Source organism: Diabrotica virgifera, chromosome 4 (genome assembly GCF_917563875.1).
Source record: "Diabrotica virgifera virgifera chromosome 4, PGI_DIABVI_V3a".
NCBI lineage: Eukaryota > Metazoa > Arthropoda > Insecta > Coleoptera > Chrysomelidae > Diabrotica > Diabrotica virgifera.
This window is the reverse complement of record NC_065446.1, coordinates 70,200,604-70,213,660: the sequence shown is the minus strand read 5'-3', so window position 1 is coordinate 70,213,660 and position 13,057 is coordinate 70,200,604. Positions and strand designations below refer to the sequence as shown.

Below are 13,057 nucleotides of genomic sequence, written 5' to 3'. Positions count from 1 at the left end.
GTATTTTTTGTTCTTCTTAATGGCGGTACAGGCTCGTTTTTTTAATATCGTATTTAATTACAGAGTAATTTCCACATACTAATATATTTTTCGAATTGGGCTCTGTACCGCCATTTTTTATTATATTACGAATACGTGTGCCAAATATCTCGAAAAAATATTCAAAATTACAGCCGCAATCTTGGACCGGGTTTTTGCTACCTGTTGATCGCTACTGTTTGCTCTTAAGCTATCACGACTAGTGACAATCGATTTAGCGTATAAAAAAATACTATGAAATAGACTGCAAACTTGCTGTAGATAACGCATTTCGAGCTTTTCGGCGAATAAACAATTATTTTGTTATTAACAAAATAAGAACACATTTTGCGACCAAAAATACACCAGAGAAGACCTTAACACTATCAATGTATTTACAGGGCTTCTATTAATTCCTGAAAACACCTAATTTTACCATAATTTATTAATAAAATTAAACGCACCACATTTGGGCTTCCACACCACTTCCATTGGATTCAGCGACCGCAAAAACCTATAATAATACCAGAATCGCGGCGAACTAAAAGTGTCCACTAGACTATTATGTAGATAATATGTACCTATGTAAGTATGTATGATGTGTTGGATGATAAGTAATTTTAAGTTGAAACTCGTGAACCAGCCACCCTACAGAAAATTGCATTGGACATTATTGGTAGCAAATTAAATTGTCTACGTCTACATCTGTATGTTTATGACTTTTCTCGTAAAATAAAAAATGAGGAAAAATAACTAAAAATTTTTGAACAAATTTTCTTCTGGGCCTTTAACTATTATTGTAATAAAATGATATCAAAGTCGCTGTGCAGTCATATGACATTATCAGACTCCATTAGAATTAATGATTCTGCGGGGGCAGAATCTCAACGACCCGTTTGTGCACCTCCCCGCAGCGTTTGTCCAACCCCTTAAAGTGCCCCCTCAGAGACTGTAACTCATTTTTAAAAACTTCCTCAACACGGGCCAACTTCACGTCCCCTTAAAAACGTATTTAAATGTTTCTCCGGACTATTTAAAAATCCGAACTATCCTTTTGGCCAAACCCCCGCAGCCTTTGTCCAACCCCTTAAAGTGCAAACCCACCCCCTCGGAAACTTTCATTAATTTTTTTTAATCTCAACGCCAGCCAACTCTACGTCCCCTAATAACGTATTTAAACGTTACTCCGGGGGCAGAATCCATACTACCTGTTTGTCCACTCCCCGCAGCGTTTGTCCAATCCCTTAAAGTGCGAACCCACCCCCGTTGAGTATGTTAAAGAATTAATTACGCAGCGTTCGACAAACGCTGCAGGGGGTGAACAAACTGGTTGTTGGGAGTCTGCCCCCGGAATAACGGTTAAATGCGTAAGGGGGCATGAAGTTGGCCCGCGCTGAGAATGAAAAAAAAATTAAATTAAATCTCTGAGGGGGTGGGTTCGCACTTTAAGGGGTTGGACAAATACTGCGCGGGGGTGGACAAACGGGTAGTTGGGATTCTGCCCCCGAAGTAACGTTTAAATGCGTTTTTAAGGGGACGTGAAGTTGGCCCGTGTTGAAGAAGTTTTTAAAAATTAATTAAATTCTCCTGCGGGGGTGGACAAACGGGTAATTAGAATTCTGCCCCCGTAGAAACATTAATTCTAATGGGATTTGAAGTACTTTTTCAGTAGGTAGTACCTTCTATCGTATTATCCGTAAGCAATGTATATTTGTTTTTTATTTTAAAAAATTTAGTGGGTGAACAAACATAATTCTGAGTTGGACAAACATGGGCAAACAATATAGCGATAAAGAGATTTTTCGAATTTTCGAAAATTTGTGGATTTATGAAGTTAAACGAAAAAACCATTTTTTTTATAAAAAAAATTGGGTGTACTAACGAAATAGCACAGTGTAAAAGGGTGGACATTCAATGGACAATCGAATGGAGTCGATCACATTTTTTTCGCGCAACTTTTTCAGCCAATTTCACGGATTTCTTGAAATTCTAATTATTGGTTCACAGAGGCATAAAATTAGATCTATAAATTGGATCGATTTATCTTTCTAATATATTTGGAATTATATATAATCTTTAGTAATAAACAATAAACTATAAACAACAGAATGGGTTTTCCTAAATTCCATCATTGTTTTGACGATATACCTACTTAATTCTTTTTAAAAAGAAGTCAACATACAATAAACCTCCGGAAGTGTAGTACACATATTTTATTACGGGTTATCATTGTCTTTTTTGTGGGGATTTTGAACATTGTAATGCATCGTTGTTTTATAAAACAATGATATGACGAATAGGATTTCCCATGACTTATCTACTGTTAAGGCGGAGATACATATGCGCTCTGCGCGGTGTGCGAGCCGCTCGCGCGCAGCATGTTCGTCAGATTAGTACGTGTTTTCAAGTGGTGCACAAACGGCTCGCACACGGCGCACCACGATCTAAATTCTGTCGGTTTTTCAACAAACGCTTTGATGGTTCGCAATACGTATTTGGACGGGTTTGCGAGTGGTTTGTTGGTTTTGGCGCGCATGAGTTGAATATTTGTTAGTAATGGAATGGTCGGAACTGTAGGAAATATCTAACTTATTGATGTTTACCGTGGAAAATCATTATTGTGGGATCCTCAATAAAGAACCATATAATTTAGAAACAACTTAAATCCGATCTGAACGGAAATAGAAGATGAAATAAAAAAATGTACATGCGGACCTTTTTAAAAAATGTCAGTTCATTGTTGTACTAAAAATAACGTGTATTAAAAACAAGATTTACTATTTTATTTGGGCATAAGCCACAATTCGAGTTTGAAATCAAGTTTATTTGACCTTTCGCCTTTCACTTCGGAAATAGTTATCAATATCAAAAAAATATTCATAAGCAGATATATATTATGTGTCACCGGAAAGCGAAATAGGTAACGCACGACTTGGAGAACCTATAGTTTTCTAACTTCGTGTCTGGTGAAGCAACGCAGTTGAAACAAGCGGATATATTATAATTATGTCACCGGAAAGCGAAAAAGGTAAGGCACAACTTGGAAGACCCAATAGTTTTCTAACTTCGCTTCTGGTGAACCAACAGAGTTGGAACAAGCAGATATATTATAATTGGGTCACCGGAAAGCCAAAAAGGTAACGCACAACTTGGAAGGCCCAATAGTTTTCTAACTTCGCTTCTGGTGAAGCAACGGAGTTGGAACAAGCAGATATATTATAATTGGGTCATCGGAAAGTCAAAAAGGTAACGCACAATTTGGAAGACCCAATAGTTTTCTAACTTCACTTCTGGTGAAGCAACGGAGTTAAAACACGCAGATATATTATAATTGGGTCACCGGAAAACGAAAAAGGTAACGCACAACTTGGAAGAGCCTATAGTTTCCTAACTTCGCTTCTGGTGAAGCAACTGAGTTGCAACAAGCAGATATATTATAATTGAGTCACCGGAAAGCCAAAAAGGTAACGCACAACTTGGAAGACCCAATAGTTTTCTAACTTCGCTTCTGGTGAAGCAACGGAGTTGGAACAAGCAGATATATTATAATTGGGTCACCGGAAAGCCAAAAAGGTACTATTGGACCTATTGGGTTGTGATTATTAGGTAGTAAAACCAAAAAAGTTAAGTAAAATTTTCCATTTTAGTGGGGACTTCCCATTTTGTAATTTAATTTTCCATTTCCAACAATCTTTTTACCGATTATAGCGCCATCTATCCATAATTCAAAAAAATGTTTCAAATAAAAATTGTTTATTTTTATACAAACAATCCAAATCTGCAATAAGAAACGGGGTCTACCATTTAAGATTTTAAAGTAACCCCCCACCTCACCTCCGTGGGGCGTCGTGTTTGGAACCATTCGATAGATTTTTCAAAAATATTGATAAGTATTTTGCAGTTTTTCGATATGATGTTTATTTTGCGAAAGATCGCGGGATTTGTATTTAAAATTTTAAATTTACCCCCCACCCCTCTCCTTGGGGTTCAAGTTTGGTATTTTTCGATAGATTTTTGAAAAATATTGAACACGTAGTTTTTAGTTTTTCAATCTGACGTTCATTTCGCGAAATATTCGCTTTTTTTTGTGAAACTTTTTGACTCACCCATTTCCGTAGCCCCGCTCAAATCGTCATATTTTTGAAATATAGACTCTTTTGCATGTACTTAACTTACCTTATCTTAATCTGACAATTTCGAGTATTTTTAAGGATAGATTTTTTTTCGGGCCCCCCTGAACGAACTCCCCTGTGTTAAGAGCCAATATATGGTGGAGGTACATCTGCAGGGTACCACGTTTCTCCCCATATGATAATCTGACGCGCTCGAGTAACTGCAAAAATCCCCGCTTGGGCTCCCCTACCATTATATTTGTGTTGCCGGGAAGCGAAAAAGGTAGTTCCCGAAATGTTCCCAAACTGTGGCTTATTCCACATAAAATAGTAAATTGCATAAGATGACACAAGAAAATAGTTTCAAAACAATACCAAAATAAGATGTAGTAGAAGTAGAGGACAGAGACATGATTATCTACAATTACTAAACGTTCGTAAGTTTCCTCTGGATCGTCAAAATGAAAAATTTTAACGAACAATAACCGCGCCACGAACGCGCGGCGCACACACGGCGCGGAGTTCGCGGCGCGGATATCTGTCTCCGCCTTTAGCATTTCTTCACACATGCGTCCGTACATACAAACAAAATCATTAAAATACAGCTATTTACTGCATACAATTATTGATAAACTTTATTATGAAAATAACAATTCACTATCATTACCACTTCCAACGAAAAAGCGCTCTGAAGGATAAAACTTTCTTGAAATAAACAAGGTGAAATGATCGGGTTTGTTCAGAAAAATATTCCTAAAGATTTTTGGTATAATCACTTAGACTCATAATAAGGTTCAAGATGTCGCTCATGTGAAAAGTTTTTGTAATGTATATGGTAAAAACCAACTTTTTTGGCTAGGACAGTTATTTTTCGGTTTTTTGGTTCATTCTGAACAAAAAAGGTATGTTGTAATTTTTCTTTAAGGTTGATCGATTTCGAGTTATAAACAGTTTCAAATTGAAAAAAAAAAACGAAAATTAACTATTTTCATGACTCAAAAACATAAGTAAAAAAGAATGTGTGTGTACTTTGTACGCACGTAAGAAGTTATACTTCTATTATATGATTCCAGTGAAATTAATATAATATGTACTTTAAACAGTTTATTTATATTTTATTTAAATATTAAACTAATTTTAATACTTACTACTTTCCAAACATTTGTATTAAAACAATACCAAAAATTAAAAAAATAAAAGAATAAAACACAAACATATTGAAAAATGCACCAAAGAAATGATTTCTGAACAATAATTGTTGGCAAAAATTTTAACTAAATACGCATTTTCTGAAAAAAATTATATAACAAATATATTCACAATAATAAAATGTATAAAAAAAATAAAAACTTGTATTGGGATTCAAACCCGCGTGCTTAGACTTGAAATCCACTTACACACACCCGTCCCCCGACTTGACCACTGACCACTTACACGTAATTGTCATGTGGGAATGTAGGCTAACTGAACGTTTTACTGTTTGACAGTTCTAAATTTAATCAAATTAGTTTGATTTTTGTGTGTGTGTTCACAAAGGGAATTAAAATATTAAAATACAACAAAACAGAGTAAGCAAATAATAGGTATATTATATGAAGGGTGGTAGAAATTTTGTACCGTAGATAATAAAATTATGTAAATCAAAAATTACCTACTAGTAGGTACATACACTTTCCAAATAGGTAAGTACCTATGTAATTTTCTAATTTTTTATTACAATACTGAAACATTTACAATTAAGTACGTACCTGTTACTTTTAAAAACTATTTAAAAAGTTACTACAATTATAAACTTGCTTTCGTCTATGTCTCACAACAATAACACCCATGTCATTTGAACACCCAATCAGAGCAAAGGTATAATGCGTCTGCGCCGGGGAACAAGGTTTCCCGGGGGTCTGCAAAGGGGAACAATATTAAATTTCACTCCCATCGCGCCTAAAGAAGTATAACTTCAAAAATATTATTTTTGAAATCATCAAGTCCCTAAATTCAAGTTTAAACCTTCTTCTACAGAAACCTTCAAATACTTCGGAGTCCAAATAACTTCAAAACGAGGGAGTAATGACGAAATACATTCCAGGATTGGCCAAGCAAGATCAGCCACCAGACAGCTACACGGACTATTGTGGAATAATAAAATAACAAAAGAAAATAAAAGGAGAATGTATAAAACAATAATAGAAAGTATTAGGTTGTACGGCGCCGAACTCTGGGAAATATACCAAAGAAACAAATCAAAAATGAAGGCCATGGAAATGAACTATTGGAGACGATGTTGCCGCCTCACTAGACTTGATAGGGTGAGAAACGAAGATATTATGAGAGAAATGGACATTGATATAGATATAATAGACACAATCGCAGCCAAAGACTCAACTGGTACATTCAAATGTTGACAATATTAAAGTTTAAAATGTTATTTTATAATTTTTTACAATTAATATTAAATATAAAATAAAATAAAATAAATCAAAAATAAAAAATTATTAATCAAACAAAAAAAATTAGCTAAAAACTTTAATTTTAAAACTCAATGGATATTTTCGACTAAGGGTCTGAGGCTTACCGAAATACCATTGGGAATATTATACAAGTCAAATAGAACTAACATAGAATTATTTCTGACTATTTTTAGATTAATAGTGCTGGCATTTCTCATCTGAGAATGAGAACTGGAAGCACTATAAAAATTATTTCACAAAAAAAATAAATAAAATTTAAAATAAAAAAAATTAAATTAAAAATTATATTTTGTTTATTAAAATTGTTTAGAATTGTTTATTAAAATTGTTTATTAGAATTATTTATAATTTATAATTTTCAGAATTAGTAATAGATTAGGGCCATTATTAATTAGTTAAATTAAATTAGAAAATTGTTAAAATAAAAATTATATGTATCAACTACTGTAATCCCATCAGGAAACGACCGGGATTAGTCTCAAGAGGCCAGGTCATTTGTATTTACTATAAAAAAAACTACTATATTATACAATATTACATTCATTCATATAAAACACTTACAATATTCCTTATAGTCTTTCCATACATTTCTTGACCACTTCCTTCCATTGTTTTCTGTCCAAAGCTTTTTCTTTCCAGTTCACACTATTACTTTTTTGTAAGTCTTCATATACGCTGTCTTTCCATCTCCTTCTTGGTCTACGTATTCTTCTTTTTTGTATTGGTTTACGTGATAGTACCATTTTTGGCATTCTTTCCCTTTCCATTATTTCAATGTGTTCTAAATAACGAATTCTTTGTGCTTTGATTGCCGTCGTTATTTTTGGCTCGTTATATAGTTCTTCAAGTTCCTTATTATTTCTTCTTCTCCATTGACCATCTATTTTCACGCCTCCATATACTGCTTTGTATTTTCCTCTCCCATCTTTCTAAAAGGCCTATTTCTGATTTAAAAGGATCTTATTTCCTTTTTTTGGAATTTCTCCTCTATCACTTTAAGTTTTTCTTCGTTGTTTTTTCTTTTTTTATTTCTGCATGTTCTCTTCATCATTCTCCTCAATTCTCTATATTGTTGTGTGCTATTATCACTATTATTTGTTAGGTTTTTATTCTTATTTTTCTAATTTCTTCTGCTATTTTTTGGCATTCCTCATCATACCATTATTTTGCTTTTTGTTTTCTATTAACTTTAATTAATGTTTCTTATCTGGCGTTTAAAACTAATTCTTTTATGCTTTCCCACTTTTCTTCCGGGTGTAATGTTTCTGGTTCTTCGTTTAGTCTGTTGGTTATTCGTTCTTCGTACTTCTTCTGTGTCGTATTATCTTTTATTGATGAGGTGTTGAATTGTTTTTTGATTTCTTTGTCCGTTTGATGGTCTTTTTTGCAATACTTTATTTAGTTATAGAGTAATTTCCACATACTAACATATTTCTCAAATTGGGCTCTGTACCGCCATTCTTTATTATACTACGAATATGTGTGCCAAATATCTCAACAAAATATTCAAAATTACAGCCGCCAACTTGGACCCCGTTTGTTGCTACCTGTTGATCGCTACTGGTGCCTGTTCTTCTTCTTGCTGTGCCTATCCGTGACGAATGTTGGCGATCATCATGGCAATCTTCACTTTATCTGCAGCAACGCGGAAAAGCTGCACAGATGTTGTATTGAACCAGGTTCTGAGGTTCTTTAACCAGGAGTTCTTCTTCTTCCTGGACCTCGCTTTCCAAATATTTTTCCTTGCAGGATGGCTTGTAGGAGGCATATCTGGATTCATTTCGCATAATGTGTCCAAAGTATTCCAACTTTCGAGATTTGATGGTGGTCAGTACCTCTCGGTTCTTCCCCATTCTTCTCCTCCTCCTCATTTGTGACCCGATCAGTCCATGGGATTTTAAGAATTCTCCGATATAACCACATCTCAAATGCAAACAACTTTCGGCACATATCCTCGTTCAAGGTCCATGATTCAACACCATAAAAAAGGACAGAGAAGACGTAACATCTCAACATTCTTACTTTTATACCAAGAAAAAGGTTGCCTGTTAATTAATTGTAGACAATACTAATACTTTACCCCACTTTTTGTTACTCGTGCCGCTTTATTGTTGTTTATAAATTAATTAATGAACTGCAATTAAATCTTGTTTAAGTATGATCTTATCTTATTAAGATATGTAATAATAAGAATCAAATAAACAATCCTGAAATATGTAATAGCTTATAAAATTTTAACAGTGTTTTGTCATCGATCAAATTAACTGGAAAATATTATTATTGACAATTAAACTTTACCAATATCGCTAGACATACAGATACACTTACCGGCACAAAAAACCGCCACCCCAAAAAATGGGTCATTTTTAATGTCTTGTATTTCCTAAACCTGATGTCCGATTTAAGTAATTCTTTTAATATGTTATAGCCTTATTCTTTATCAATATCGCTGTAATAATATTGTTGCTAGATAGGTACATAGTCATTGTATACAGGGTGTACGAATCAAACTGTGTTTTTTTCTCAAACTTTGGAACACCCTGTGGAATGATCTAGCTTTTATAAAATACTGAAATTAAAACCCAACTATAGCCTCAGGTTTTCTTAACATTATGTTATTTGTTTTATTCGCTTATGTTGGATAATAAAAAAGTTAGGCACTTTAACAACAACCCCTGTTTTTCGTCAATATAGGGTGTTTTTAAATAAGTACGGCAAACTTTAAGGGGTAATTCTGCATGATAAAATAATGACAGTTTGCTTTATAAACGTATGCCCGTAAATGCTTCGTTTCCGAGATAGGGGGTGTTGAAATTGTTCTTACAATTTATAAAATAGTGAAATTAAAACCCAACTATAGCCTCAGGTTTTCTTAACATTTTGTATTTCGATTAATTCGCTTATGTTGAATAATACAAAAGTTAGGTACTTTAACAACTGGGTATGTTCGTCATCAGTACAGGGTGTTTCTAAATAAGTGCGACAAAATTTAAGGGGTAATTTTACATGAGAAAATAATTACAATTTGTTTTATAATCATATGCCCGCAAACGCTTCGTTTCCGAGATACGGGATGTTCAATTTCTTTTTTACAAACTGACGATTTATTTATTGCTCTAAAACGGTTTGTGATATGCAAATGAAATTTAGTAGATTTTAAGAGGTAGTTATTGCGCATTTTTTGGCATACAATTAAGAATTTTATATTCACCATTGGCGTGCATACGGGTGTAAACATTTTAGATATATCCCGTATGCACGTCAATGGTCAATATAAAATTGTTCATTGCATGCCAAAAAAATGCGCAATAACTACCTCTTAAAATCTACCAAATCTCATTTGCATATCACAAACCGTTTTAGAGCAATAAATAAATCGTCAGTTTGTAAGAACAATTTCAACACCCCATATCTCGGAAACAAAGCATTTGCGGGCATACGTTTATAAAGCAAACTGTCATTATTTTATCATGCAATATTACCCCTTAAAGTTTGCCGTACTTATTTAAAAACACCCTATATTGACGAAAAACAGAGTTAGTTGTTAAAGTGCCTAACTTTTTTATTATCCAACATAAGCGAATGAATCAAAAAACAGAATGTTAAGAAAACCTGAAGCTATAGTTGGGTTTTAATTTCAGTATTTTATAAAAGCTAGAACATTCCACAGGCTGTTCCAAAGTTTGAGAAAAAACACAGTTTGATTCGTACACCCTGTACACAATGACAATGTACCTGTCTAGCAACGATATTATTACAGCGATATTGTTAAAGAATAAGGCTATAACATATTAAAAAAATGACTTAAATCGGACATCAGGTTTAGGAAATACAAGACATTAAAAATGACCCATTTTTTGGGGTGGCGGTTTTTTCTGCCGGTGAGTGTAGAACGTGTAAGAATGATCTTAAAATAAGATTAATGACGCTACCGTGAATAAATGTTTTGTATAAATCTGAAAATATTTTTGTAATTAAAATGTTTAAACACCAATCTGAAAGTCAATATCTATACTAATTTTGTAGTTTTCCTGGTCTGATAAAATTATTTGACTTTGACTCTCGTTACTTTTGTTTCGAGTTTTTTTTGAAAAATCGGAAAATCCAAAGATTATTGAATTTTTGGTGTAACACAATAGTTGGTTTATTCTTACATTAAGAGCCTACAGTAGCGCGTCATCAATATATGTAACTTCGGGAGATAGTGTCCTACCCTTTTTCGAAAGTTCTGCGAAACTTTGGCAACAGTGGCAATATTTGACTTTATCTAAGATCAACGTTTTGGCAGTGTACTCATAGGCGCGCTAAATGGAATAGAAAACAATTTTGTTATTAGTGTTGTGAAAACAACAGTTAAATTATTTCGCATTTATGTAAATCTCTGGGATCATTTATGTAAATCATTTATGTAAATCTCTCTTGTAAATCTGTTGGGATAATCTGTATTGCGTTCGAAAGATTTAATTCTCTGAAAACTTGAGTGTTAGTGTTGTGTTAGGGCACAAAAGATAACGGACATATGGTTGCTGCTTTGGCGTCTTCGGTGGTCGCAACGGTATAAACATGTGTGGATGCCATGGATACGCTCTTGTTAAGTGACATTCTTACCCTTACACTCTTACACAAAATATTGCAGTTTTAGAATAAAAACTGAGTAGTCTCTCGCCACCCTCTCTAGGGTGAGGTGTTAAGTGTGTGCTCCTCTTGTCGTCGTGAAAATACGTTACACTCTCGCAATAATTACCCCTCTCGCTAATTGTCAACACGGAAATTTGTATAATAGACTCTTTCGCTACTAAGACAAGTTATCGTTAAGCCGCTTATTTGTCAAACTCGTTGTTGTTAATAAATGTTTTTGTCGCTTATCACTTTTATTTCTCCTGTGCACAACCCTTCATATCGTATTAATTAGTAACTATAAAACCAGACCAAATAAATTCTCAGAACCAGTCGCTCTAAAAGTTCACTAGTTTGCTAATATCGAAGGACTCCCTGCTTTGGGACATATGCGTGTGGTCCTAAAATATTCACCTATGTCCAATTAGAAAGGTAATAATTAAACCCTTTTCGCCATTGTTGGGGTGAGATTCAATAAAAACTAACATCAATTAGTAAATAAATATTTTTAAAAATAAACCAAAATGGGTGAACATTTTATGTTAACATAGGTATTTGTACGAAATAATAATAAAACAATGATAAATAATCATTTCGTTGTGAAGCGTAACAAGAGCCGTCAAATTTAAAAATATTTAAATATTCAATAGCCGACAAGCGTAAAAATATTCAAATATTCAAAAATATAATAAATTAATTATAAAATAATACGCTACTGCACTGAACAGATTGATGTTGATATAACAGAACAAATAATAAAGAGAATCGTGCTATTACACTTAGAAAGGTTTGTCAAAATGACAGTGATTATTTCTCTATGTTGCCTAATCGGACACATTGAATGTTCGAGGAGCACTCCCAAATCATGATTTACAATGTTTATACATTGTAAATCCCAAATCATGAGTAGCAAAGTTTATAGGTAAATACATTGTAAATCATGATTCGAGAGTATTCCTCGTAACATTCAACGTGTCTTGGTTTGTTTATTTATGGTACATCTTTATTGCGATTTTAGTGTAGCTTTAGGCATTTTTAGTATAAAAATAATGAAGGTAATGTTCAAAACAATGTTCCTTTTGCACTTGGCAGTGGTATAGGTTCGCCGGCCATGTGAATTAAATGGCGCAACTTCCATGTAAATTCAAATTACGTCACTGACTCTTATGTCCAAAAGGCTCTTGGATATATTCTCAAAAGTTCTCGGAAATATTATGGAAAGTTGGCGCAAACATTCTTGAAAGTTATCGGAAATATTCTCGAGAATTTTCCATTGAAAGTTTCCGGTAATATTCGCGGTCAGGAGAATATTTCCATTTTTTATAGGCGAATATTCTCGGGAACTTTCCAATGTTCGCTTGGAAATATTTTCGACTCACATCATTAACTGCGAGACTGAACTGGAGCTTCTAATCCCAGATACCTATATTAATAAATATGGTGAATTTAGGCTATAAATTATTTTTAAAAAGGCTAAAAACGTTTGAAAAAGAAAAAAATAACTCAGAATAGAGATTATGAATTTGTTTTCAGAGCGTAAAGGTTTCCAAATCAAAAGGTTTGCGGCAATCAACGGAAATGTATTAATTTAATGACTTTTTTCATATTCAAGTTAATTGGAACCTGCAAAGGGCAGATGTTCGAACACGTGTATACAGTAGTAGAAAATGCGATAAATTATATTAAGATTGACGAAGTATTTTCAATCCTAATAGTAAATTATTAATATTGAAAATATTAAAAATATTACTAAAAGATTTTTAAATTGAAAACTTATTGGTACACTTTCCTGGTGACACCTCCAAGACTTCTACAATTTACAAGTCAAATGGATGCTGCAGTGAA

The 13,057-nt window shown here is 33.6% G+C and overlaps 1 protein-coding gene across 1 annotated transcript in view; it reads left to right on the top strand.

Annotated features, from left to right (window-relative positions):
• The window catches only part of LOC114324821 (ATP-binding cassette subfamily C member 4), a 258,504-nt gene that overhangs the window by 23,287 nt on the left and 222,160 nt on the right, over positions 1 to 13,057 (top strand). The gene's annotated exons all lie outside the window — the stretch shown is intronic.